At 42.4% G+C, this 25,625-nt stretch overlaps 1 protein-coding gene across 1 annotated transcript in view; it reads left to right on the forward strand.

Moving 5' to 3' along the window:
- HECW1 (HECT, C2 and WW domain containing E3 ubiquitin protein ligase 1) overlaps window positions 1–25,625 on the forward strand; it is a 419,038-nt gene that overhangs the window by 25,720 nt on the left and 367,693 nt on the right. Inside the window, exon 2 of the mRNA XM_065583851.1 lies at window positions 22,708–22,813. The gene's annotated coding sequence lies outside the window, so the exon portion shown is untranslated. The remainder of the gene's footprint in view (window positions 1–22,707; window positions 22,814–25,625) is intronic.

Raw genomic sequence — 25,625 nt, forward strand, 5'->3', positions numbered from 1 at the left:
GGACCTATCCTCCATGAACTTATCTAATTCTTTTATGAACCCTCTTATAGTTTTGGCTTTCACAATATCCCCTGGCAGCAAGTTCCATAGGCTGACTGTGCATTGTGTGAAGAAGTACTCCTTTAGGCTTGTTTCAAACCTGCTGCCTATTTCATTGGGTGACCCTTGCTTCTTACGTTATGCAAAGGAGTAAATAATGCTTCCTTATACACTTTCTCCACAATAGTCATGATTTTATAGACCATGATTTTATCACATCATCCCTTAGTCGCCTCTTTTCCAAGCTAAAAAGACCAAATCTTTTTAATCTCCCCTCATATGGAAGCTGTTCCATATCCTTAATCATTTGTTTTCCTTCTCTGTACCTTTTCCATTTCTAATGTCCTTTTTGAGATGCGGTGACCAGAACTGCATGCAGCATTCAAGGTGTGAGCATTATATTTTCTGTCTTCTTAGCTATTCCTGTCTTCATGGTTCCTAACATTGTTAGCTTTTTAGACTGCCACTGCACATTAAGCGGATGTTTTCAGAGAACTATCCTCAATGACTCCAAGATCTTTCTTGAGTGGTAACAGCTGATTTAGACCCCATCATTTTGTATGTATAGTTGGGATTAAGTTTTCCAATGGGCATTACTTTGCATTTTTAAACACCGAATTTCATCTGGCATTTTGTTACCCAATCACTCAGTTTTGTGAGATCCCTTTGTAACTTTTTGCAGTCAGCTTTGGACTTAACTATCTTGAGTAATTTTTTATCATCTGCACATTTTGTCACCTCACTGTTCACCCCTTTTTCCAGATCATTGATGAATATGTTGAACAGTACTCATCCCAATATAGATCCTTGGGGGACACCACTATTCACCTCTCTCCATTCTGAAAATGGACCATTTATTCCTACCCTTTGTTTCCTACATTTTAACCAGTTACTGATCCATGAGAGGACCTTCCCTCTTATCCCATGACTACTTAATTTGTTTAAGAGCCTTGTCAAAGGCTTTCTGAAAACCCAAGTACAATATTTATCCACTGGATTACCCTTGTTGACCCCTTCAAAGAATTCTAATAGATTGGTGCGGTATTACTTCACTTTACAAGAGACGTGTTGACTCTTCCCCAACAAATCATGTTAATCTGTGTCAGAATTCTGTTTTTTACTATAATTTCAACCTATTTGCCTGGTACTGAAGCAACTACCACACTGGAACCAATTAAATGCCTCGTCTAGGTGAGTAAGTGTGAGTAGGTGTGTAAGATAGTGCCCCTCTCGTGTTAAAAATGTAATAAATTGCGGCCTACCACTTAGTTCCACAGACACATCCATGCTCATTTTGCCATTGCATCCACATCAAATCCCAGCAAGTGGAAGAGCATATAAATGCTTTGTATTCTTACTTGCAGTGTTACAATTCTAGCAATACATTTCTGGCATTTTACTTAGGATAATATGTCTTGTGTATTAAAAATGGAGGCAAAGGTTGAATTGTTCATGGGTCTAGATAATATTTGGTCTATAGATTGACTCCTCCCCTCCTAGACAATCATCTACAGTGATAGGTTCTTTAGAGCTCCCAGATAGGCAGAAAGAGAACATTGGTCCTACTTCCACCTCCACAATGTCCCACAGTGCAGGCCAGGAGCACGTGGGGTGGGGAGCAGGCTGCACTGTGCTGAAGGATGATAGAACCTGAGTTTGCACAGAGATTATGCTCTGTAGTATGAAATTTGATTACCCCTATGTTAGCTACTGTATTTACACAGATCTGAAATGATCTTGCCAACTACTTATTCTAATGCCATGCTGGGGGGAGGAAGGTCTGCAGAATGATTAACAAATATAACAATTATAATAAACCCAACCTAGCCCCCAGATAAGCTGGGAGGAAGATAATTAACTTGATATAAAAAGTTGTTCCCAATCCCCTTTATCCCTTCTTTCCTCCCACCCCACAATGCGAATTGATATTAATAATCAAGAGACGGGATTATTAAATGCTTCTATAACTGTGCTAGTAGGTTACTTCCACTGGATGATCCTGAAATGTAGATAAATAGACTTCAGTGGGGACCATCTGGAACAAGGACATGGCTTTCCATACATGTTCTCTCCCCTCAACTCTCCTTTGTATTCTTTACTTTTTCTTTAATATCTTTTCTATATCTCAGAGTGACTCACATGAATGAAATTCTGGTTTGTAAGTGACTCAACTTCTTAAGGAGAGGAGATCTGAAGCTTTTTGTCTAAATCCCATCTTTATAAAGATGAAATTGCAGCATAGACCTCTGCCCAGTGAGAACTTGAGAAGGACAGAAAATTCTCTCAGAAATGGAACAGTGATAGAACACAAGGCCCAAATTTTAAAAAGCAACTAGTGACTTTAAGTGCCCAATTTGAAACACTTTAAAACACAGAATTTCCAAGAGTTGTACTCAATGTTTTCAGAAAATCAGGTCATTTTAAGATATCTCAAATTGGGCACCTAAAGTCACTAGTCACTTTTGAGTATCGAAGGGGTAGCCATGTTAGTCTGGATCTGTAAAAGCAGCAAAGAGTCCTGTGGCACCTTATAGACTAACAGACGTATTGGACCATGAAGAAGTGGGTATTCATCCATGAAAGCTCATGCTTCAATACGTCTGTTAGTCTATAAGGTGCCACAGGACTCTTTGCTGCTAGTCACTTTTGAAAATCTTAGCCTAAATGTGCAGAAAGGTCAGTCCTCTAACTAGAACTCTGTTTATATTCTTTAAAAAAAAATCCATTATTTGTTTTAATTGTTACCTCCTATAGACCAAGAATTATTAGTAGCAATGGGAATTTTGCCTGAATAAGGACTGCATGTTTACAACATGAGTCACTGCTAATGTACTAGAGATGAGCCAGATTAGATTTAGGCAAAAATTTAGGCTAATGTACTGTTCTGTTTTGTATTCTTGTACCATCTCTTCCAAGGCCAGCTGTATTTGTGATTACTCCCACATAAAATATTTCATTGGAGAAGAGTACATATACACAGCAAGTTCCAGAATATACCGTTCCTCTAAAGACACCAATGTCCATCGAGACTGGATCATTGAATACATTCTTGGAAGCTATGGGATCAGGATGTAAGATGGTGTGTGAAGCCAGGCTATACTGTACCTAAGATCCCATCTTTTTTTCTCTGACTTCTGTTTATGTAGAATTTGCTTTCTATTTATTTTAAATGAAGTCATGACTATGTTAAAGGTCCCTCCCTAAACAACCTTCACCAAATGAATATTCAAGTCACCCATATTGCTCCCTCAATTTTTGTCATATGGATACTTTACCAGTAATGGGGGTGGGGATGAGGGCGAAAATCAGTATGGTCATCTTAGACTATTCTTTCTCATTTCTGTCTAATAACTAAGGGGAATAATGAGAATGAATATATTTGAGAGGGAAGACTCTCTAAATATGGCTAAAGTGCTCTTACATCATCAGTGATCTATGTTCTGGTTGTGATCTCTTACCAGCTTTGACAATGTAATTCCATTGACTTAAAATGAGTTACTCCTTACTTAGGCCCTGGTTCTGCAAAACACATGAGTAGTCCTATTGAATTCTGTGGAACTATTCATGTGCTTATAGTTAAGCATGTGCTTAAATGCTTTGCTAAATCAGGGTCCTAGACTGGTGTGAGAACAGAATTAAGCCTTGACATTATTCTGATATCACTGTGCAGTTCACTTGTATGCAACGTTTAATGTGATTTTATTCCAGTTTTGCTGGAACAGTGCCAGTTAGAGATGGCGGAAATTTTTTTGATGAAACGTTGTTGAAAAATGCCAGTTAGTCAAAAACAATGTTTTGCAGAAATGTATCAGTTTCAATAAAAAACATTTGGTTGAGAAGTTTTCTCGTATTTAGAACAGGTGATGGAGGAGAGGCTATCCTATATACTAGTGGGTAAGGCATTCCCCTGAGATGTGAAAGACCTACTAGCTACTATTCCCTACTCTACCTGACTGATATTTGATTATGGGTCTCCTATCTTTCAAGAGTGACCAAACCACTGGTTACTCTGGGGTGGGTGTCTGCCTCATTTTTTCACAAAAAAATTTCATTTGCATCAGAATAAAGCCAAATTTCAAAAACCTCAAATTTTTTCATGGAATTGAATTGTTGTTTTCTGGCCAGCTTTAGTCCTGGTTTTCCATAGGACATCCCAGAATCTTCTTTTGGGACACCTGAAATGTCCCAGTTTTTCATTTTCCCCAATCAAGATGTCTGGTTTTATAACAACAAAATGTTATACCAAGTAAAAAAAAAAAGTTCCATTTAGCAGGAATGGTTTAATGGAATAAAAGATCAGTCTGATGAACAAAGTTTGGATAGAACAGAAAAACTTAATGGTCAAATACTCTATCAAAGCTGTTTTGGTTCAAAGCGAATATTAAGTACACTTGTTCTGCATTTCATGCAGAAGTCATTCTGAACACTAAGACACTGGTTAAAATCCTCCAACCCTAGGAATATATACATCACTGCTGAGTTAGAAGCTGGCGGTAGTGACTCCAGAACCCATTTAATATTTTCTAAGTGTACTTTTCTCCCTTGAATGATGATTTCTAAACTCTTACAAATGTCACTGTGGCAGGCCTGGCACCTTACCGTCCCTTTGGGGTGGGGGGGATGGGGTGTCGGAACCTCACCATTCCCAAGTTTGCATGCTCACCTCTCTGTGGGCGGCCTGATGGCCTCCCTCCATGCAATCACCCCTTAGTCAGGGTAATAGACCCTAGCGGCCAGAGTCCATGTAACTCACTCCCAGCGTCAGAGTGGTGCAGCCCAGTGGCCAGAGTCCATATAAAATCCCCTTGCAGACAAGGTAGTGTGGCTGGAGTTCATATAATCACGCCTCACTGGTGGGATAGCGCAGCCTAGCAGCCAGAGTCCATATGATCCCCATGCTGGTAGTGGCAAGTTCCCCTTGTTACTGGCTCGGCAGGGATCCACCCAAAACACACTGAGCCCCTGCGCAGCTCTAATGCCCCTGGGTCACTTCCTACCAGAACCTCCCATCCCTCAATGTCGAGGGGTCCTCCGGGCTGTTCCCCTGCAGCAACGGGCTCCATCGGGGCACGTCCTGGCTTGGCTGGCTTCCAGATCCTGGAGCACAGGCTGTCCTCAGGAGCTGGCAGCATGCCTCCTTTCCCTCCAGTGGTCAGCCCTGACTGAGCAGCTTTGCAGGCTTTTATACCTGTTCTCCAGTTGGAGCATGCCCAGCAGAGCCTCAGGGGTGGGGCTTCCTCTGCTAGGAAGAAAGGGTTAACCCCTGCGGTACCAGCGCGGGGGCGCTCTGCCCCATCACTCTCACCAATATAAGTGTGCTGTGTTTTGATTTGGAAGCTAGTGTGACCTTAATATTTATCCCTGTATCTTTAACAAACTTCATAGCTAGTTTGTGGTCATGAATAGTGAATGCTTTTTCAAGTGTAAGTATACAATGCTCCTTTCTAGATGACACATTGCAGCAGAAGCAAAACAATGACTGTAAATTTTTTTATACAGTGAATGACTATAATGTGGATTGTTTTTTAAAAAAATTGAAATCCTAATTGACAGAACACTCATCAGAACTTTGTGGAGCAATATCCTGTCCTCATTATAATACAAGCTCCACTTCTTATCAGCAACCATACTCAAACTGCCTTTGCACAACAGCTGTAGTGTTTTGTTCTCAAGGGCAGCTCTTTTAAGAGAGTGTCATTCTCTAACTTGGTCTGATTTGACTTTTCTAGGACAATATATTATCTACAAGAATATAATGTAGGTAGGAAATGGCATCCACATCTTTTACCAATGAACTGGAAACTGTCGAATTAATAAGTAAAAAGCAAATGTCAGGAGATTCAGACAATTCAAACTCTTTCAGGGCTAATAGACCATGAGGACTGAAAGCAGAGCTGTAAGCATGAAATTGCTAAGTGATTAAAGAAACAATATGGAACAAAAAAAAAAGTAGGACAGCAGTAGTCATCTCAAAAAAAGATGTGGTGGGTCCTCAGACTGGATACTGCAGTTACTAGCCATAGGGAAGAATAGGAGAGAGGTCCTGGAGGCCAAATTTAGGCTGCTAGGTAAGATATTGAAGTCCAGGACCTCCATGGTAGCATTCTCTGAGATGCTCCCAGTTCCACGCGTAGGGCCAGTTAGACAGGCAGAACTGCAGGGTCTCAATGTGTGGATAAGACGATGGTGTAGGGAGAAGGGGTTTAGATTTATTAGTGTGGGGTTCCATGCGGAGCAGATAAAGCACACGACCACTGTGGTTGCAGGCTGAATCCGAATCCTGTTTATTGCAAGCTTTCTTTTATAGTTTTTCTCTACATTACATAACACAATTAGGCTATAATAACACATCTACGGATTGGACAAGAAGGAGAATCATGTGTTTATCACATGTATAGCCCCACACCAATTGGTTTAACCGTTCCTTACATAAGGCCATGATTTGTTTACCTCATCTTATATAATTCTAGACCACCAGGGGGCCTTACATAAGGCCATGATCATCTTATATAATCCTAGACCACCAGGGAGCCTTACATAAGGCCATGATCATCTTATATAATCCTAGACCACCAGGGGGCCTTACATAAGGCCATGATTTGTTTACCTGGCAAGTGTCCCATCGTGACCCTTACCTCCTCATGGAACTTTTCATTAGGTTGGTGTAGGGATAATACATCCCCACACCTCCCCCCTTTTTCTTAAATAAGGCCTATAGGAGGGTCCAACTAACATTAGGACAATTACTAGCCACCTGACTAGTTTTTTTTTAACCTATAAAACTGACGACAGGTGACATTTAACAACTGGGAAATATATGGAGAACTATTAAAAAACATAACATTACATAAATACCCACGAAAACCATTGGGGTGTAAATAAGGATAGCCAATAAGACATGTTCTAAAGGGATCCGATGGGGTGGCCATGGACAAGCAAAAAGGGCTTCTTGGCCAGTCTGGTTCGCCCAGGTGACCCAAACATTTTGTCGTGGGTTAACAAAAGGTACAGAGTTTGGACATACAAAGAGCCCTGCTCCTATAATAAGGAGTCCGAACAAACAGAAGTACAGCATTATTAGGTGTTTAGGCTGTGACAAACAACAAGTGCAGGTCCGGTGTTGCGGGGCCGTTGTTCGGCTTCTGTGTGGCGGCGTCGGGCTTTTTAGCAATTTGTGTTTTGAGCCACGGCCGGAGGGATCTTATCCGGTGGTTTTTTCTTATATGTTCTTTCAAAGTTAGATAAGCCTAGCTCCGCCATTTTTTTTAACCTATTCCGCAACTGCTCACCCTGCCCCGGGAACTCCGCCCGGAACTCTGGGGTACAAACATTATTGGTGACAGGAAAGCCGGGCTGTTTCAGGGCTCGCAATGTGTGGGACTGCGGGGGATGGCTCTCACCGGCCAAATGGGACAACTGATTTAGCATGTCCTGTAGCTGAAGGCCCTGTTTGTACATTCCCGCGTTTCTGCCCCCATTTCAACAAACGGGACAACGCGTCAGAGGGAAGCTTTTCTCCCCGCTTTTTAGCGATGCGTAATAAAAAATCATGCACCGTCTCCTCCTCTGCAGACAAATCAGAGCCCATTTTATTAAATGCAGCCGCTCACCTGTGAGCTCACGAACGTCTCTCTCGGACGACCAGGAGCCGGTATTTTCCGGTACCTCCTGCCGCGGCTGCCACCTCCGCCTTTTCTCACCGAACGCTTCAGTCGGCTGTGAGCTCACGAATGTCTCTCTCGGACGATCAGGAGCCGGTATCCTTTGGTACCTCCTGCCACGGCTGCCACCTCCGCCTTTTCTCACCGAACGCTTCAGTCGGCTGTGAGCTCACGAACGTCTCTCTCGGATGACCAGGAGCCGGTATCCTTTGGTACCTCCTGCCACGGCTGCCACCTCCGCCTTTTCTCACCGAACGCTTCAGTCGGCTGTGAGCTCACGAACGTCTCTCTCGGATGACCAGGAGCCGGTATCCTCCGGTACCTCCTGCCGCGGCTGCCACCTCCGCCTTTTCTCACCGAACGCTTCAGTCGGCTGTGAGCTCACGAACGTCTCTCTCGGACGACCAGGAGCCGGTATCCTCCGGTACCTCCTGCCGCGGCTGCCACCTCCGCCTTTTCTCACCGAACGCTTCAGTCGGCTGTGAGCTCACGAACGTCTCTCTCGGACGACCAGGAGCCGGTATCCTCCGGTACCTCCTGCTGCAGCTGCCACCTCCGCCTTTTCTCAAACCATGTTCAGTTTTTGGTCGTGCTCCAGTTGACACTGAGCTTGGCAAACCATCTAAATCTTGGTAGCCTGCCCTCTTATTCCCACAGATTCCCTTTCTCTGATGATCTCTGTGAAGAAGGCCTGTCTCCACCTTAACAGGGCATGGCTGTTTGCGCTTTTTGGTAGAAGGAGTGCTGGAAGGAGAAGAGCCAGCACTGAGAGCCTCTTCAATATCTAAATTCAATTGTTCCAGTTTCTTCATGAGAGATGACATAGAGTCTGACCACTCAGATCCTTTTTCTGGTTGGATCTGCTTTCTCTTTGCTCAGCTTTTGAGACAACACCTGTTGGGTCTACTGTCTGAGAACATTGATCCCTGCTCCACTGGCGGCTGTGTCTAGTATGATCTCTGCTAGCTCACTCTGGGCAAAGTCCTGGCTGCCTTGATGTCCAAGCCGAATCACGTCGGGGTCACCATTTGTGGCGGTCCCAGGCGGAGCGGATAAAGCACACGACCACTGTGGTTGCAGGCTGAATCCGAATCCTGTTTATTGCAAGCTTTCTTTTATAGTTTTTCTCTACATTACATAACACAATTAGGCTATAATAACACATCTACGGATTGGACAAGAAGGAGAATCATGTGTTTATCACATGTATAGCCCCACACCGATTGGTTTAACCGTTCCTTACATAAGGCCATGATTTGTTTACCTCATCTTATATAATTCTAGACCACCAGGGGGCCTTACATAAGGCCATGATCATCTTATATAATCCTAGACCACCAGGGAGCCTTACATAAGGCCATGATCATCTTATATAATCCTAGACCACCAGGGGGCCTTACATAAGGCCATGATTTGTTTACCTGGCAAGTGTCCCATCGTGACCCTTACCTCCTCATGGAACTTTTCATTAGGTTGGTGTAGGGATAATACATCCCCACATATTAGGACCTGGGGAAACTTTTGGGAAAGGGAGAGCCTATGCAGGAAGGATGGGCTCCACCTAAACAAAAATAGAATCAGATTGCTGGCACTTAACATTAGAAAGGTCGTACAGCAGCTTTTAAACTAACGGCTTGGGGAAAGCTGACAGGTGCGGAGAAGCACATGGTTCGGACATCCCTTAGGGGAGGATCTATTAATAGATAATCTCTATGTCCTAGTGAAGACAAGAGGATGGAAAATGATAAAATACAGGCAGGGTCTGATCAGAAACAGTCAAATAAAAAAGGAGTCCCATTTAATTACATTGTGTAATGGCAGACAGCTAAAAGGAAACAAGTTTTTAAAGTGCATATATACCAGTGCTAGAAGTCTAAATAACAAAATGGGTGAACTAGAGTGCCTCGTATTAAATTAGGATATTGATATAATAGGCATCACAGAAACTTGGTGGAATGAGGATAATCAATGGGATACAGTAATACCAGGGTACAAAATATATCGGAAGGACAGAACAGGTTGCGCTGGTGTGGGAGTGGCATTATATGTGAAAGAAAGCGTAGAATCAAATGAAGTAAAAATCTTAAATGAATCAAACTGTATCATAGAATCTCTATGGATAGAAATTCCATGCTCTAATAATAAGAATATAGTGGTAAGGATATATTACCAACCACCTGACCAGGATGGTGATAGTGACTGTGAAATGCTCAGGGAGATTAGAGAGGCTATTGAAAAAAACTTCAATAATAATAATGTGGGATACTGAGATAAAGTTTGACACCTTAAGTGACTGCTTCTTGGAGCAGCTGGTCCTGGAACCCACCAGAGGAGAGGCAATTCTTGATTTAATCCTAAGTGGAGCACAGGATCTGGTCCAGGAGGTGAATATAGCTGGACCGCTTGATAATAGTGACCATAATATAATTACATTTAATATCCCTGTGGCAGGAAAAACACCACAGTGGCCCAACACTGTAGCATTTAATTTCAGAAACGGGAAACTACACAACAATGAGGAGGTTAGTTAAACAGAAATTAAAGGGTACAGTGCCACGATGGATGTAGAGGCTCTCTACACAAACATCCCACACACAGATGGAATACAAGCTGTCAGGAACAGTATCCCTGATGATGACACAGCACAACTTATTGCTGAGCTCTGTGACTTTATCCTCATGCACAATTATTTCAAATTTGGTGACAATATATACCTCCAGACCAGTGGCACTGCTATGGGCACCCACATGGCCCCACAATATGCCAACATTTTTATGGCTGACCTGGAACAACGCTTCCTCAGCTCTCGTCCACTCACGCCCCTTCTCTACCTACGCTACATTGATGACATCTTCATCATCTGGGAAGGAGACCCTGGAAGAATTCCACCATGATTTCAACAGCTTCCACCCCACCATCAACCTCAGCCTAGACCAATCTACACGGGAAGTCCACTTCCTAGACACCACAGTACAAATAAGCGATGGCCACGTTAACACCGCCCTATACCAAAAACCCACCGACCGCTACGCCTACCTTCATGCCTCCAGCTTCCACCCCGGAAACACCACACGATCCATCGTCTACAGCCAAGCACTGAGGTACAAACGCATCTGCTCCAACCCCTCAGACAGAGACCAACACCTACAAGATCTTCACCAAGCATTCTCAAAACTACGATACCCACACAAGGAAATAAAGAAACAAATCAACAGAGCCAGATGTGTACCCAGAAGCCTCCTGCTGCAAGACAGGCCCAAAAAAGAAACCAACAGAACTCCACTGGCCACCACCTACAGTCCTCAGCTTAAACCTTTCCAATGCATCATCAATGATCTACAACTCATCCTGGACAATGATCCCTCACTTTCACAGACCTTGGGAGGCAGGCCAGTCCTCGCCCACAGACAACCCACCAACCTTAAGCATATTCTCACCAGCAACCACGCACCGCACCATAACAACTCTAACTCAGGAACCAACCCATGCAACAAACCTCAATGCCAACTCTGCCCACATATCTACACCAGCAACACCATTACAGGACCTAACCAGATCAGCTACAACATCACCGGCTCATTCACCTGCACGTCCACCAATGTTATATATGACATCATGTGCCAGCAATGCCCCTCTGCTATGTACATTGGCCAAACTAGACAGTCACTATGCAAGAGAATAAATGGACACAAGTCAGATATCAGGAATGGCAATATACAAAAACTTGTAGGAGAACAATTCAACCTCCCTGGCCACACAATAGAAGATGTAAAGGTAGCCATCTTACAGCAAAAAAACTTCAGGACCAGACTCCAAAGAGAAACTGCTGAGCTCCAGTTCATTTGCAAATTTGACACCATCAGATCAGGATTAAACAAAGACTGTGAATGGCTATCCAACTACAGAAGCAATTTCTCCTCCCTTGGTGTTCACACCTCAACTGCTAGCAGAGCACCTCACCCTCCCTGATTGAACTAACCTCGTTATCTCTATACTGATTTATACCTGCCTCTGGAGATTTCCATTACTTGCATCTGAAGAAGTGAGGTTCTTACCCACGAAAGCTTATGCTCCCAATACTTCTGTTAGTCTTAAAGGTGCCACGGGACCCTCTAGTGCCAAAAGTGAAATCTCTTCAAGATGCATGGAAACGTTTTAAAGACACCGTAATAGAGGCTCAACTTAAATGTATACACCAAAATAATAAAACAAGAGAGAACCAAAAAAGTGCCACCATGGCTAAACAACAAAGTAAAAGAAGCAGTGAGAGGCAAAAAAGGTATTTAACTTCCAGTGGAAGTTAAATCCTAGTGAGGAAAATAGAAAGGAGCATAAACACTGGCAAATGAAGTGTAAAAATACAATTAGGAAGGCCAAAAAAGAATTTGAGGAACAGTTAAGCAAAGACTCAAAAAGTAATAGCAATTTTTTTTAAGTATATCAGAAGCAGGAGGCCTGCTAAACAACCAGTGGGGCCACTGGACGATCGAGGTGCTACAGGAGCACTCAAGGATGATAAGGCCATTGCGGAGAAACTAAATGAATTATTTGCATCGGTCTTCACGGCTGAGGATGCGAGGGAGATTCCCAAACCTGAGTCATTCTTTTTAGGTGACAGATCCGAGTAACTGTCCCAGATTGAGGTATCATTAGAGGAGGTTTTGGAACTAATTGATAAATTAAACAGCAATAAGTCACCAGGACCAGATGGTATTCACCCAAGAGTTCTGAAGGAACTCAAATGTGAAATTGCAGAACTACTAACTGTAGTCTGTAAACTATCATTTGCATCAGCTTCTGTACCAGATGACTGGAGGATAGCTAATGTGACGCCAATTTTTAAAAAGGGCTCCAGAACGGATTCCGGCAACTACAGGCCTGTAAGCCTGACTTCAGTACTAGGCAAACTGGTTGAAACTATAATAAAGAACAATATTGTCAGACACATAGATGAACATAATTTGTTGGGGAAGAGTCAACATGATTTTAGTAAAGGGAAATCATGCCTCCCCAATCTACTAGAATTATTTGAGGGGGTGACGTTATTGACACAGCTTTGTTACAGGGGGTCAACAAGCATGTGGACCAAGGGGATCCAGTGGATATAGTATACTTAGATTTTCAGAAAGCCTTTGACAAGATCCCTCACCAAAGGCTCTTAAGCAAAGTAAGCTGCCACGGGATAAGAGGGAAGGTGCTCTCATGGATTGGTAACTGGTTAAAAGATAGGAAACAAAGGGTAGGAATAAATGGTCAGTTTTCAGAATGGAGAGAGGTAAATAGTGGGGTCCCCCAGGAGTCTGCTCTGGGACCAGTCCTATTCAACATATTCATAAATGATCTGGAAAAAGGGGTAAACAGTGAGGTGGCAAAATTTGCAGATGATAAAAAATTACTAAAGATAGTTAAGACCCAGGCAGACTGCGAAGAGCTACAAAAGGATCTCTCAAAAACTGGGTGACTGGGCAACAAAATGGCAGATGAAATTTAATGTTGATAAATGCAAAGTAATGCACATTGGGAAGCCTAATCCTAACTATACATATAAAATGATAGGATCTAAATTATCTGTTACGACTCAAGAAAGAGATCTTGGAGTCATTGAGGATAGTTCTCTGAAAACATCCACTCAATGTGCAAGGGCAGTCAATAAAGCGAATAGAATGCTGGGAATAATTAAGAACGGGATAGATAATAGGACAGAAATATCATGTTGCCTCTATATAAATCCCTGGTATGCCCATACTTTATGCAGATGTGGTTGCCCCATCTCAAAAAAAATATATTGGAAAAGGTCAGAAAAGGGCAACAAAAATGATTAGGGGAGAGATTCCGTATGGGGAGAGAGAGTAATAAGACTGGGACTTTTTAGCTTGGAAAAGAGATGGCTAATGGGAAATATGATTGAGATCTATAAAATCATGACTGGTGTAGAGAAAGTAGATAAGGAAGTGTTGTTTACTACTTCTCATAACACAAGAACTAGGGGTCACAAAATGAAATTAATAGGCAGCAGGTTTAAAACAAATAAAAGGAAATATTTCTTCACACAATGCACAGTCACCCTGTGGAACTCCTTGCCAGAGGATGTTGTGAAGGCCAAGACCATAACAGGGTTCAAAAAAGAACTAGATAAATTCATGGAGGATAGGTCCATCAATGGCTATTAGCCAGGATTGGCAGGAATGGTGTCCCTAGCCTCTGTTTGCCAGAAGCTGGGAATGGGCGACAGGGGATGGATCATTTGATGATTACCTGTTCTGTTCATTCCCTCTGGGGCACCTGGCACTGGCCGACAACAGGATACTGGGCTAGATGGACCTTTCATCTGACCCAGTAGGGCCGTTCTTAAGTTTAGGAAATGCTACTAATCCTCAAATGCTAGAGAGAAGGAGAAAATCCTATATACTGTGTACTGCCAATTGGAAAAATAGTTTAGAGTTTTTCTACTTTCCACATGATAAATTCACTTTGGATGGATCCATGAGTCATACCTTATTTGATTTGGGCTGAAACTTGCAATACAAAGTATCAGCCTGGGATCTCTCTCTTTAAATTTTAATAGTTAAAATCTTTAGTTGTATTTTTTAACAGCACTGTATTAAAAATAGTAAAATTTCTAGGCAGATTTTACTTTTTCAGAAAAAAAAAAACTTCCTTTACAAAAGGATATTTGTGAACTAGTTAGAAATAAATTAAAAACCTTCCCCCCCCCCCAACACACCCTTTGAACCTCTTTAAGAATAATTTTGAAATTCTAAATCTTTTTTTCCCTCTTCATTTTAACACATCTTCACACTGTAGATTGTGAATGAGATAAGACCAAAAGTGTCAAAGTAATTCAAGAAAGATAGCATTAGGTCTAAACCAAAGCCCCAAATCTAAGGCCTTGGCTACACTTACCCGGTAGTTCGGCGGCGAGCGATCGAACTTCTGGGTTCGACTTATCGCGTCTAGTCTGGACGCGATAAGTCGAACCCGGAAGTGCTCGCCGTCGACTGCGGTACTCCAGCTCGGCGAGAGGAGTACCGCGGAGTCGACGGGGGAGCCTGCCTGCCGAGTGTGGACCAAGGTAAGTTCGAACTAAGGTACTTCGAACTTCAGCTACGTTATTCACGTAGCTGAAGTTGCGTACCTTAGTTCGAATTAGGGGGGTAGTGTAGACCTGGCCCGAGCTTCCCCAGCCTGGAAAAATTTGGATCTAGATCCAAACTTTGGGTCACATGTATGTCCTTAAGCTGTTTTTACTGCACTTGTATGTCTTAAAAATATGGCATTTGACCCAAATGTATTTCAGATAAAGTACTTATTAATTTCCACTTTGGATTAATCCCGAAATAGGGCATTCCCTGATTAGAGAAGAAAAGTAGTATCAGCTGTAGGCGATTGAGTAATAGCAGTAACAATGGATTACAGGGGCTGATGTTTTAGGAAGAGTATCTATATAGAATGTCTTCTGTTAGCTAAACAGCTGTCCAAGAGTATAGAAAACACATGTCTAGGGATGTTTTCAACGAGTGACCTGACTCAAGGAAAGATAATTAGACAGACATGCCATGGAATAAAGTGAAAAATAATTCAAATATATGGGCCAGATTCTGCACCCATTCACAATGGTGCAATGTGTTGAATTCAGTGGGATTGCATTTAATGCTTTTTTCTTACTGATTATTTTCCATCAGAGGTATGGGGGGTTGCCCTCAGCAGATCAGCCCATGGGTCCAACCCCTAAATGCCACATAGTCTTTCCTTCACCCAGGATCTGCAGGGGACTAGAACTATCTGCTCAGTTTTGTGCCTCTGCCCTGGTTGTCTTATTCCAGTGCCTCCACCCATATGAACCCTGGCAACGTGGCTTCCTTGAACCCATGCTTCAAGGTTTATGCAGCCAGAAGCTGTCCCCAGAACCCCTTATGGGCAGGTTTTTTGTTATGGAGAAGAGGCCACAGAAATGTAATGTGATCTAAGTCTGTTTTGCTTTTGTGGGAGAATATCTGCAAGCCAGATGGGGGACCTGCCGCAGGACCCTGCCCATGGGATCTGCGGGAAACGTTTGGGGAAGTCTCTGGATCAAAATGGAATGATCAGAGAATTTGGCAATGGTTATACATGCATAGTCCATTATGAAAATGTAGTTACCTGTCACAAAATATACTCCCATATACTGTATACAGCATTGAGATGATATTTTCAAAAGAACTAGTCGTGACTAGGAGATGTCTCACCCCAAGGAACAATTACACTGACATCTGTTGGCCTGCTATACACAACTGTGCTGTGGGGCTTTCAGAAGGTTTTTATTTTGGATGAACATCACTATCCAAGTGGGACTAACTTCTGACCTCATCTGTGCAACCCAAATAGCTTCAATAGAGTTGCATTGGATTATAGCTGAATGCAAGATTTTGCCCATAGAAACCAATACAGATATAAATTGAAGATTTCTGCATCAGTGATTTTCCTGGCTTTGTTTGAGCCTGGGTTTTAGCTTGTTCATCCTTTTCAGTTAAAAGAGTCCTACTACTGCAATAGAAAAAGAAAACGAGAAAAAGGATAGTTTTTGAGCTATCATCCAGTTCTTAGTGATGGATTTCTCCTTACATAGGCCAAATTCTCTCTTGCAGTGATATAAACCTGGAATAACTCCAGTAAGTCAGTGGAGTTTACTCTGGATCTGCACTGGTGTACTTGGGAGGAGAATTTGGTCTTATTCTCACAAAGGGCTCTGCGATGGGTAAAATTAACATAAATCATACAGTTCAAACTACTAGATATTCTCTGATAAAAGTTTGTCTTTGGGCAGCTGTTTTTGTCTTTGAAGTATTTTTCTCTTCTTATGAGAAGCAATCAGAATATACTTTTTTTTGTCCTTGGAACTTGCTGCAGTTTAACATTTCATTTGACAAAACATTTCCCCATTTTAATTTCCTTTATTATGTAATTTCAAGTGTTAGGTCAAAACCAACTTGCCGAGGAATTGTAATGCAAGCAGAGAGAATCTGATCCAAGCCTTAGCTCTGTCCTCTTCAAAATGCAATTCTATGCAATTTACTGTATGATTTTAGACCTTGAAAAACCGAGGGCCTGTCTGATCTGCCTGGACAATTAATGAGCCCATGTTATTTATATCAAGTAGGGGTTTACCCTGATGTCCTTGACCAAAATGTCAGCTTCTCCTATTGTTGGGCATGACGTGCTGTGCAACACGTTTGTTTGTGTCCTTAGGTACCTATATGGTCCTCATTGCTGTAGTAACTCAGTGCCTCACAATCATTACTGGATTTTATCCCCATGCTACCTGTGCGAGGTAGAGAAGTATTAATCTTATTTTACTGATGAGGAACTGAGGTACAGCGTACATAGCAACTTGCACGAGGTCACATAGGAAGTCTGTGACAGAGCCAGAAATTAAACTTATGTTCTGAGTCCCAGTCTTGTGCCCTATTCCCTAGGCCTTTCCTCCTTTGCCTGTCATCCTCCTGTGATTCAGTGCTGGGTGAAATAACTTGTGTATAGGGCCATATTCTGCTGTGTTACACTGCTGCAAATCCAAAATAATTCCATTACTCCAGAACCACCCTGGTGGAACTGAGATCAGAATCTGGCTCATAACTTGTAAATCCTTTGGGGATCTTTATGTATCAGTAGTAGCTGAAAACCACCATGCTGTTGCACAGGTTTGGCAGTTGGGCCAAGTAATCCACTATCTGTGCAATCTCCCTTAAATAACTAACGAAATGGTTGCATTCAGATCAGCTGTAGAGTAAGGGTGGTGGGTTGTTGTTATGTATGATATCACAATGGTCCTGGACTCTTGGCATGGCATAGATAGATAAATCCCATGCTGTAGCTGTACACAGCACTGTGTAACACAAAGTCAAAATGGCTGAGAGTTTTAAAAACTGGACTGTAACAGTGATAGCTGTGAATCCCAGTGATGATTGAACCTGGTCATATTCTCTCTCACATGCGTGTATGTACACACACAAAATCTTATTAGATAGGTAGCCTTTCTCTCCTGTACTCTTATTAAACAGCTTTTAGTTTTGTTTACCTTGATTGATCAGAGATTATTGGAGGTCACATTATTTTTTGCAAAAGCTGAAAATGATCAGAAACTGTTCAATCAAACTAGAATAACTCAAGGGAGAATACTTGGATATACAGTTCCACTGTGTGGAATAATGAATGAGCTTTTTATAACTATGTTTGTTATGGAGTACTTAAACTCTATTTGTCTTTCCAAAGTATGGAACTTGTTACCACAGAGGTTTTACAAGAATATAACTTTGTGCCATATAATACTATAAAACTGGAAAAGGAAAAGGATAACAACTTTATAGCAAGTATTTCAAGCAGGTAGCATAACAATAGAATTATCTGAGACACATAAGACAAAGTATTTAAGAATATTTCTAACTACAGGGAAGGGGATTGGGACAGTAAAAGAAAAGCAAGAGAAGCCCAAGCTAGGGGAGAGACTGAACGAGACCTGCTCTGTGATGGCCTATCTAAAGCGAGTAGTAGGTTGCTGGTGTACATTGCTACAGCCAGCATCACTACTGCCACCCTTGCTGGTACTCTCAGTGGAAAATATCATGAGCTAAATGGGCATGGAGATTATCTCAATCTTAGATGTAGTCCCTTCAGATCAAGGGCAGGGTGGAGAGGGGAAAAATCCTGTACTGCTCATCCATCTGGTGTATTTCCCATTGTGGATAGAGGACTTCACTATGTTAAGCTGTCACCATAAAAAAAACAAAAACTAAAACTAAAACAATTTTGCTGAGTGAATTAACTCCAGTTTCAGGTGGTGAAAAGCACATCCCTTTTACAACCCATCCATGGTTCCCATTGACATAGAACTGTAAAATCACAAGTAGCTGGAGGAATTTGACATATTGGGTCACCTGGTCCAATCTGCTAATGCGGGATTGCTCCTGATAGTAAAGCCTATGAAATCACTGTGGTGCTCTTAGTGTGCCCAGTAAGACACCTACTTCCAAAGGCAGATACTTGTCCCCTTATGTGCACATTCATCCCTTCAGCCCAAATTTATGTTCTTCCCTCTAAAATGCCTCCCTGATGAAGAACCCACATTCAGGAACAAACTAGGGCATAGACACTACAGGCCTGTACTTAAGCCCCAGCTTCCGGAGTCACGTAACATCAATCTGTTTTCATTTTTAAAATAAATGTTTCTAGTCCTCATCTTTCCACAGACCATATTAAAAAGGTGCTCTGAGCATAAATACCACATGGCTTTGTTTCGGAGTCTGCAGAGATCCTGTAACAAGAGCTCTGCTGTGTGAACTATCCCATTCATCTAAGTGGGGGTATTAACTCTGATACCACTGCTCCGCAAGGCTCTCATTGACACCACCGCAGGAGAAGACGCGATGGGTATGTCTACAATTCAGCTAGGGGATGTGACTCCCAGCTTGGGGAGACTTACTTGGGCTAGCTTAAGGAGAGCTAGTGTGCTAAAAATATCAATGTAGCCATAGTAGCACAGACAGTGGCTCGGGCTACACACCCAAGTACATACCTGTGAGGTCTGGAGAAGCTTGTAGTTGGGGTAGCTGTCCCCTCCTGCAGCTAGCCATGCTACCATGGCTATACTACTCTTTTTTAGTACTCTAGCTTGAGGAGAGCTAACCCAGTGTTTCTACATGATATGGAATCACGCTTCCAGTTCCAAGTATAGACATACCCAGTGTGCAAGAGGGCCCTCACTTCCCATCATGGCTCTGCTGCAGTGCTGTTCACCAAGACCTTTCTCCCCCCCCACACACACACACACATTCCCCTGCTCTAGTGGGTGAGGATTGAATCTTCTGTCCTCTGGTACAGAGCGCAGTCAGCCTGGAGCAGTGGTAGGGGAAGGGAGAAGCCCCAGCCTGCCTAAAGACAGAGAAATCGAATTGGCAAAGTTGTAATGCACGTGTTTTGAGACCTCCTCATTTCTGCAAGTAATCTCTCATGTCCATGCTTTCCTGATACAGGACTGAAACGCCTGCTGTTGTATCAGCCACAGGAAATGAATCTTTTATCCTAATCAGGAAATTAAGCTTCCTTTTTTTAAATCAAAAACTATAAGTTTAAGAAAAAAATTACTGTAAAATCAGTTTTCAAGAGGATAACTGTAAATAAAGTAGGACACTACTAAACTAGGAAGTGTTATGGTAGACTGGGTTGGGCACTGGACTGGGAGCTAGCTGATCCAGATTCTGTTCCTGGATGTGCCTCAGTTTCCAATGCTGTAAAACAGGGAGCATTGTACTTTCATTTTTGACATGCTTTAAGATCAATGGATAAAGAGTGCAACAGAAGTACTAAGAATTATTATTCCTTATTATTACTACTACAGCTATTTTTTAAAAATAGATTTTAAGACACTCTCAATAAGCAGATCATCACCAAAATAGAAGAGAGTTCTTCATGTCACGGAATTAGAAGAGGCTTAGCTGAGACGGGATGGCATTGACTAAAAGGAGCCACGATTTTCTCTTTCAAACAGCAGGCAGCTTCAATAAACCTGTGAAATTGTTTTAAAGCTGACCCCTGGAAACTCCTATGTTACAATCAGACCCTTTTCCTCACATTAAATCAGTAATCCTAACCAGGAGAGCAACACTTTAATGTCTTTAATCTGCCACACAACACCACTGGAACAAATATTTATATAGCTTGGAAATGGGATACAGCACAAGTATTACAACCCCGTTCTCGACTGCATTTGTGAACTCTTTCTCCTTGTGAACAGCAGATGCTAACGGGCTTTCTTTTATTAGCAATATGTTTACTGAGGAAGAGAAGTGAGAATGGCATAAATGTTCAGACAATACATTAAAGTCTGAAGTAATGTATAAGGAGCTCTGTACTACAGGGAAATCTATATCCAAAAAGACTTCCATTACTGAGCTATTACAATGAGAGCTTTTAAGCGTAAGGGCCTCATGCTATGAAACCTCCATTAAAGACATTTCATATTAAAAATAAATAAAAGGAACCACTTTTTTTTAAAGCAAACTGATCCATCACAACAAACGAGCCGCATCAAGGGTTATATCTTCCTGTGGCACCAGTCTCCATATTTTGGAGCAGGAGGCAAGGAAAAATATTCTTGTTTTTGCTGGTAGCAGTCCTTAGGCCCCCAGCTCCTTACCCTCCTTCCAGCACCAGTTTCTCTTTATCACCTTCATCAAGCTCCTTTTGCAGCGTAAATCCCCTTTCCCCATTATACACTCCTTCACCTTATTATATTGATATCCCTGGCTGGCACCAATCCCTTTCTACCCTGGGTTTTTCTCCTGGCACTAGGAAGGAAGGGCTCAGAGCAAGAACCCACTTACTAGTCTAGGAGAGAGAATCCAGCAGAGACAGTCTTGTTTCCTTCTCCCAAGGCGGGGGAGGGGAGGGGAAGAAAAGCAGTGTGTCCGGCTATAGAGTTTTCCTGCCCTCTATACACTAAGAGCTAAGGGGGTGATTCCGAGCTTGCATAGACTTACTTGTGCTAGCTCTCATTGAGCTAGTGTGCCATAGTAGTGTAGCCATGGTAGTATGGGCAGCAATGAGCAGCGGCAAGGGCTAGCTGTGGCAAATACGAACCCGTGGGCTCATGCAGGTTTGTAGTCTGCATAGCTAACCCATGCTGCTCCTCACTGCTACTGCAGCTACACTACAGTTTTTCGTGTGCTAGCTCAAAAGCTAGCATGAGTATGTCTACGTGAGCTGGGAATCACACCCCTAGCTCTTACTGCAGATGTAGCCAAAGAGAGGAAGGGGAAGCTCAATCAAGAACCCCACTTGCTATTGGGAGAGTGAGACAGTCCAGGAGCAGCAACATCAAGTTTGCACAGCCTGAGAGCCCACAACAGGTGCCCTACTACCTTGTCTGCCTATTCCTGGGTAGAGAGAAGTCTAATAGGCAGGCAGAGGTACTGGAGCACTTATTGTACTGCTTTATGCTGCTGAAAGTGGACTAAATCCTAGAAGTTCTTGTGTCTGGCCCACATGGCTCACTGAATGACAAAAAACAGTTTTTACAGCATTTTTCTTCTGTTAGTCTTGCAGAGCCAGCACAGTGGAATTAGAAGGTTGGTGCCTTACCAACAGAAGCCTTCAATACATTGTGAATGAAGAATCTTCACTGTTGCTGATGAGTGAGCTGAAAAGAGAGTTTAACTTTCAGGTCTTAGACTGAATGTGGTGGGCTGGCAGGCAGGAAATGTTTCAACTTCAACTCTGAGCAGATTTTATTTGGAGTCATTGAGAAACAACAAACGTGGAATCTGACCTTGCTGTTTTTCAGATTAGAACCATACTTTAAAGTTGCCTACTGTAAATACAGAGGGAAATCCTAAACAAGAGACAAGCTTTCAGCCAAATCAAAATAAGTGTGGAAAATGCCCCATACACTGAAATTTGGTAAAATACGTGGTTCAACTAGTAAGTGGGCCAAATTCTGCTGCTACTTTGGTATATCTGAGAGCAGAATTTGAACCATAGATTTCAAGGAGTATTGCACCTGTGTAACTGAGGCATAAATAATAGACCAATATATATAGCCTCTCTGCTTGTTTCTCTCAACCACCAGCTTTCAATACCAGCCACACAACTGCAGTTAAGGCAGCAGAACAAGCCATTAAAGCCAAAAGAGTATGCTGTGCTTGATATCAAGGACAAGAGCATTGTTTGGTGTGATTTCCAAGCTGACCTTTCTCTTACAACAGCTGATATGTTATCCAGATCTGATGGAAGTTCTCAGTGTCATTTATGCAGCTTAATCACAGAAAAAAAACAAGCTAAATTACATTTTAGATCTTCAGAGCCTTTTTTATAGCAGGAATTCCATGTATATGGAATGACTCTCTTTGTTGTTAGGAGGGATTGAACCTGGAACTTCAGAGCATAAGTCTCTGCAGCCTGAGATAAGGATAGGCATCTAGGGGGATTATCTGCATTTTTGGGTGTCTAAGTGTATTTGTACTTCTTCACACTGCAGCCAAGAGGATCTGAGCATCATCATTGCCAGGAGACGTTGGAGATGGATGTGCTTTGGATGGAAACTGATTCCATCACCAGAGTAGCAATAAGATGGACACCTGAAGGTAAGCGAAAACGAGATTGACCCAAAACAACATGGCAAAGGAAGCCGAGCTGAAAAACCTGGAGCACAGCTGAGGGACCATTGAAAGACTTGCCAGAAACAGACAGGCATGGAGGAGCTTCGTCGCTGCCCTAAACGCCAGAGGCGTAATGGGAACATGTTGATGATGATGAAGCGTATTTGTAAATCGGTCCCCTCACATGGAGCTGCAGTAGATTCATATCCTCTGTAGATCAGGCACAGAGGGGGACGAATACTGAACAGTAGTTTACACATACCCAGAAAGCATTGTAACTTAATGGCATTATTTTGCATTGCTGCTTAGGTGATTTCAGGTTTGGATACAAATTCAGGACTTCTATTCTTATTCACCAGTGGAAAGAAAAAACTTCATGGGAGATGTTCTGACTCTCGTTGGAGGGTACACTAGTACATGTGTACTTCTTGCCCTCCTGTTGGTAGGATAGAATGACATTGGGTTCATGGAGACCAGTGAGGCATTGTAGTGGCAATTGAGCATAAGAGTGGAAGAATAGGAACACACATTTCAGTTGTAGTGAAGGGATTGGGGAGAATTTTGAAGAACCTTCTGAGTAATGGTCATTGAACTGTGATAAAAAAAAAAAAAAAAAAAAAAACCTATGATGAGCCCATCCCCTCAAAGTCACACAAGTAAGAAAAAAAAATCTTCCTCATGCAAATACATATTTTACTCATTTTTACTTCTTTAAAATCATTGTAATGTGCAAAAAAATGTGGCTGATGTTCATGAAGTAATATGACATTGGAACAATAAGAGCAGAAAAAATGTTTAGAAGAGACATATGGCCTAACATGCTGGCCCATTTTTGGTTGATCTTTTTCCAACCTTCCTGCTTTCTCAACCTACCCTCTCAGTCCTCCCTTCTCCATAAAACAATCTGCCTTCATCTGTTAAATCAGCCCCTCCATTTCTGCTGAATTAACGGTCAGCCACATGCACATGGAGCCTGAGCTCCTGTCACCCTGAAAGGCTGTTCCTCTGGGTCAGGCCAGGACTCCTGCTCATTGATACACCCATGTTGGGAAGCTGAAATTGCTGCTGACTTCAATGGGAGTGTTGGGTGCTCAAGGAAAGCAGGATGAGGCCAGAACACTGAACGTCTGACAGCTTTGAAAATCATCCACATAATGAATAAAACAGCAGTCTGGTTAACCCCCATGCTGACCAGTCAATGTGCATCAACCCTGTCTTGACTAGGGGCTGGTCTACACTTGGGGGGTGGGGAATCGATCCAAGATACGCAACTTCAGCTACACGAATAGCGTAGCTGAAGTCGAAGTATCTTGGATCGAATTACCTGGGATCCACAAGGCACGGGATCGACAGCCGCGGCTCCCCCGTCGACTGCGCTACCGCCGCTCGCTCTGGTGGAGTTCCGGAGTCGACGTTGAGCGCATTCGGGGATCGATATATCGCGTCTTAACGAGACGTGATATATCGATCCCGGATAAATCGATTGCTACCCGCCGATACGGCGGGTAGTGAAGACGTACCCTAGGAGACATGGCTTCAAAGGTTAAGGATTGTTTCTATGCCAATTTGGGGCTTGATCTTTCACTGGGAGTTTTCCCATTGACATGCCTGGGAGCAGGATCAAGCCCTCGGACTCCATTCTAGCAAGGCACACCAGCGCATGCCTAATCTTAAGCATATGAGTAGTTGATTTCTCTTGGCTGATAAGTAATAAGACAGGAAGGGGGTTGATTTTAACAGGAAGGTAGTTGTTAAATTCCAGAAGTTGTGGCTTCGCTAGTTATCCTTATGGTCAATTTATTGTAATTGTTTGAGGTTTTATTAAATCTGTCACATCATAAAGTGCTAAAAGTTAGAACACCAATTAAATCATAAATAAATACATATGCTAATTAAAATAAATCAATCGTTGGCCTGTCTGCTGAGCTTGTCAACCAGAGTGTCCATTTTTGCCAGCTGTGGTGGTATCTTTTGAGATACAGGTCTCTGACTGCACAATGAGGCTTCTGAAACCATTTAAGTCACTGGAGTTTTGTGATCCAGGATCAAGCTTTTCACAAGCATTAATACATTGTTCAGTAAGAAAAAACTATTTGTTTTTTAATAAATCAGATTTTTTCCCTAGAGAACCTGATTTATTAATAAATAAATGAAATGAAATAAAAGAGTTGGGCTATTTCAGTGTGATTATTTCAGGCTATTAACAAAAACCCCGGTAATATGTTTACCCATGTCAAATAACATTTTATGTAAATCTGTGTAGTTTTTTGCCAAGCATGCAAATAGCTAACTGCTCATTGTTCTGTAGAGCACAGGTATGCAGCTTCGCAAGAGTTAGGGGGACAGAGACTTAGAAGGAGGAATGTGAAACCAGTGTGTATCCACATATCAAACAAGTAGAAAAACTGCAAAAAGTAGGCCATGCAAATTACTGCAGCCCTAGGGCTGAAATTCTTTTGATCAAGATGGGTAAGTGCTCTAGTAATTTAGTACTCATGTAACATGCTCACATACTTATTCGTTTTGCCCTTGTTTCATTCTGATTGTGAATAAGTTAGTTATATAATGTTACATTTTGTAATGAAAATAAGTTTAAAGGCTAGTGGTGGATAGCATTCTTTCAGAGGTGGGAGATTCTGGTCTCTCTTTCTCTCTTCTGATCCCTGTTTACTCTAGCAATAATAATCCGTGGCCAGATTATCCCAGTTGGGAGGGCTTTATCATACCATCAGGTCCTTGGACATGTTCAGTTTGAGGCAGAAAGCCATGGCTGAGGTTTCAGTGTGGTTGGGTGTTT

This window comes from Chrysemys picta, chromosome 2 (genome assembly GCF_011386835.1).
Source record: "Chrysemys picta bellii isolate R12L10 chromosome 2, ASM1138683v2, whole genome shotgun sequence".
NCBI lineage: Eukaryota > Metazoa > Chordata > Testudines > Emydidae > Chrysemys > Chrysemys picta.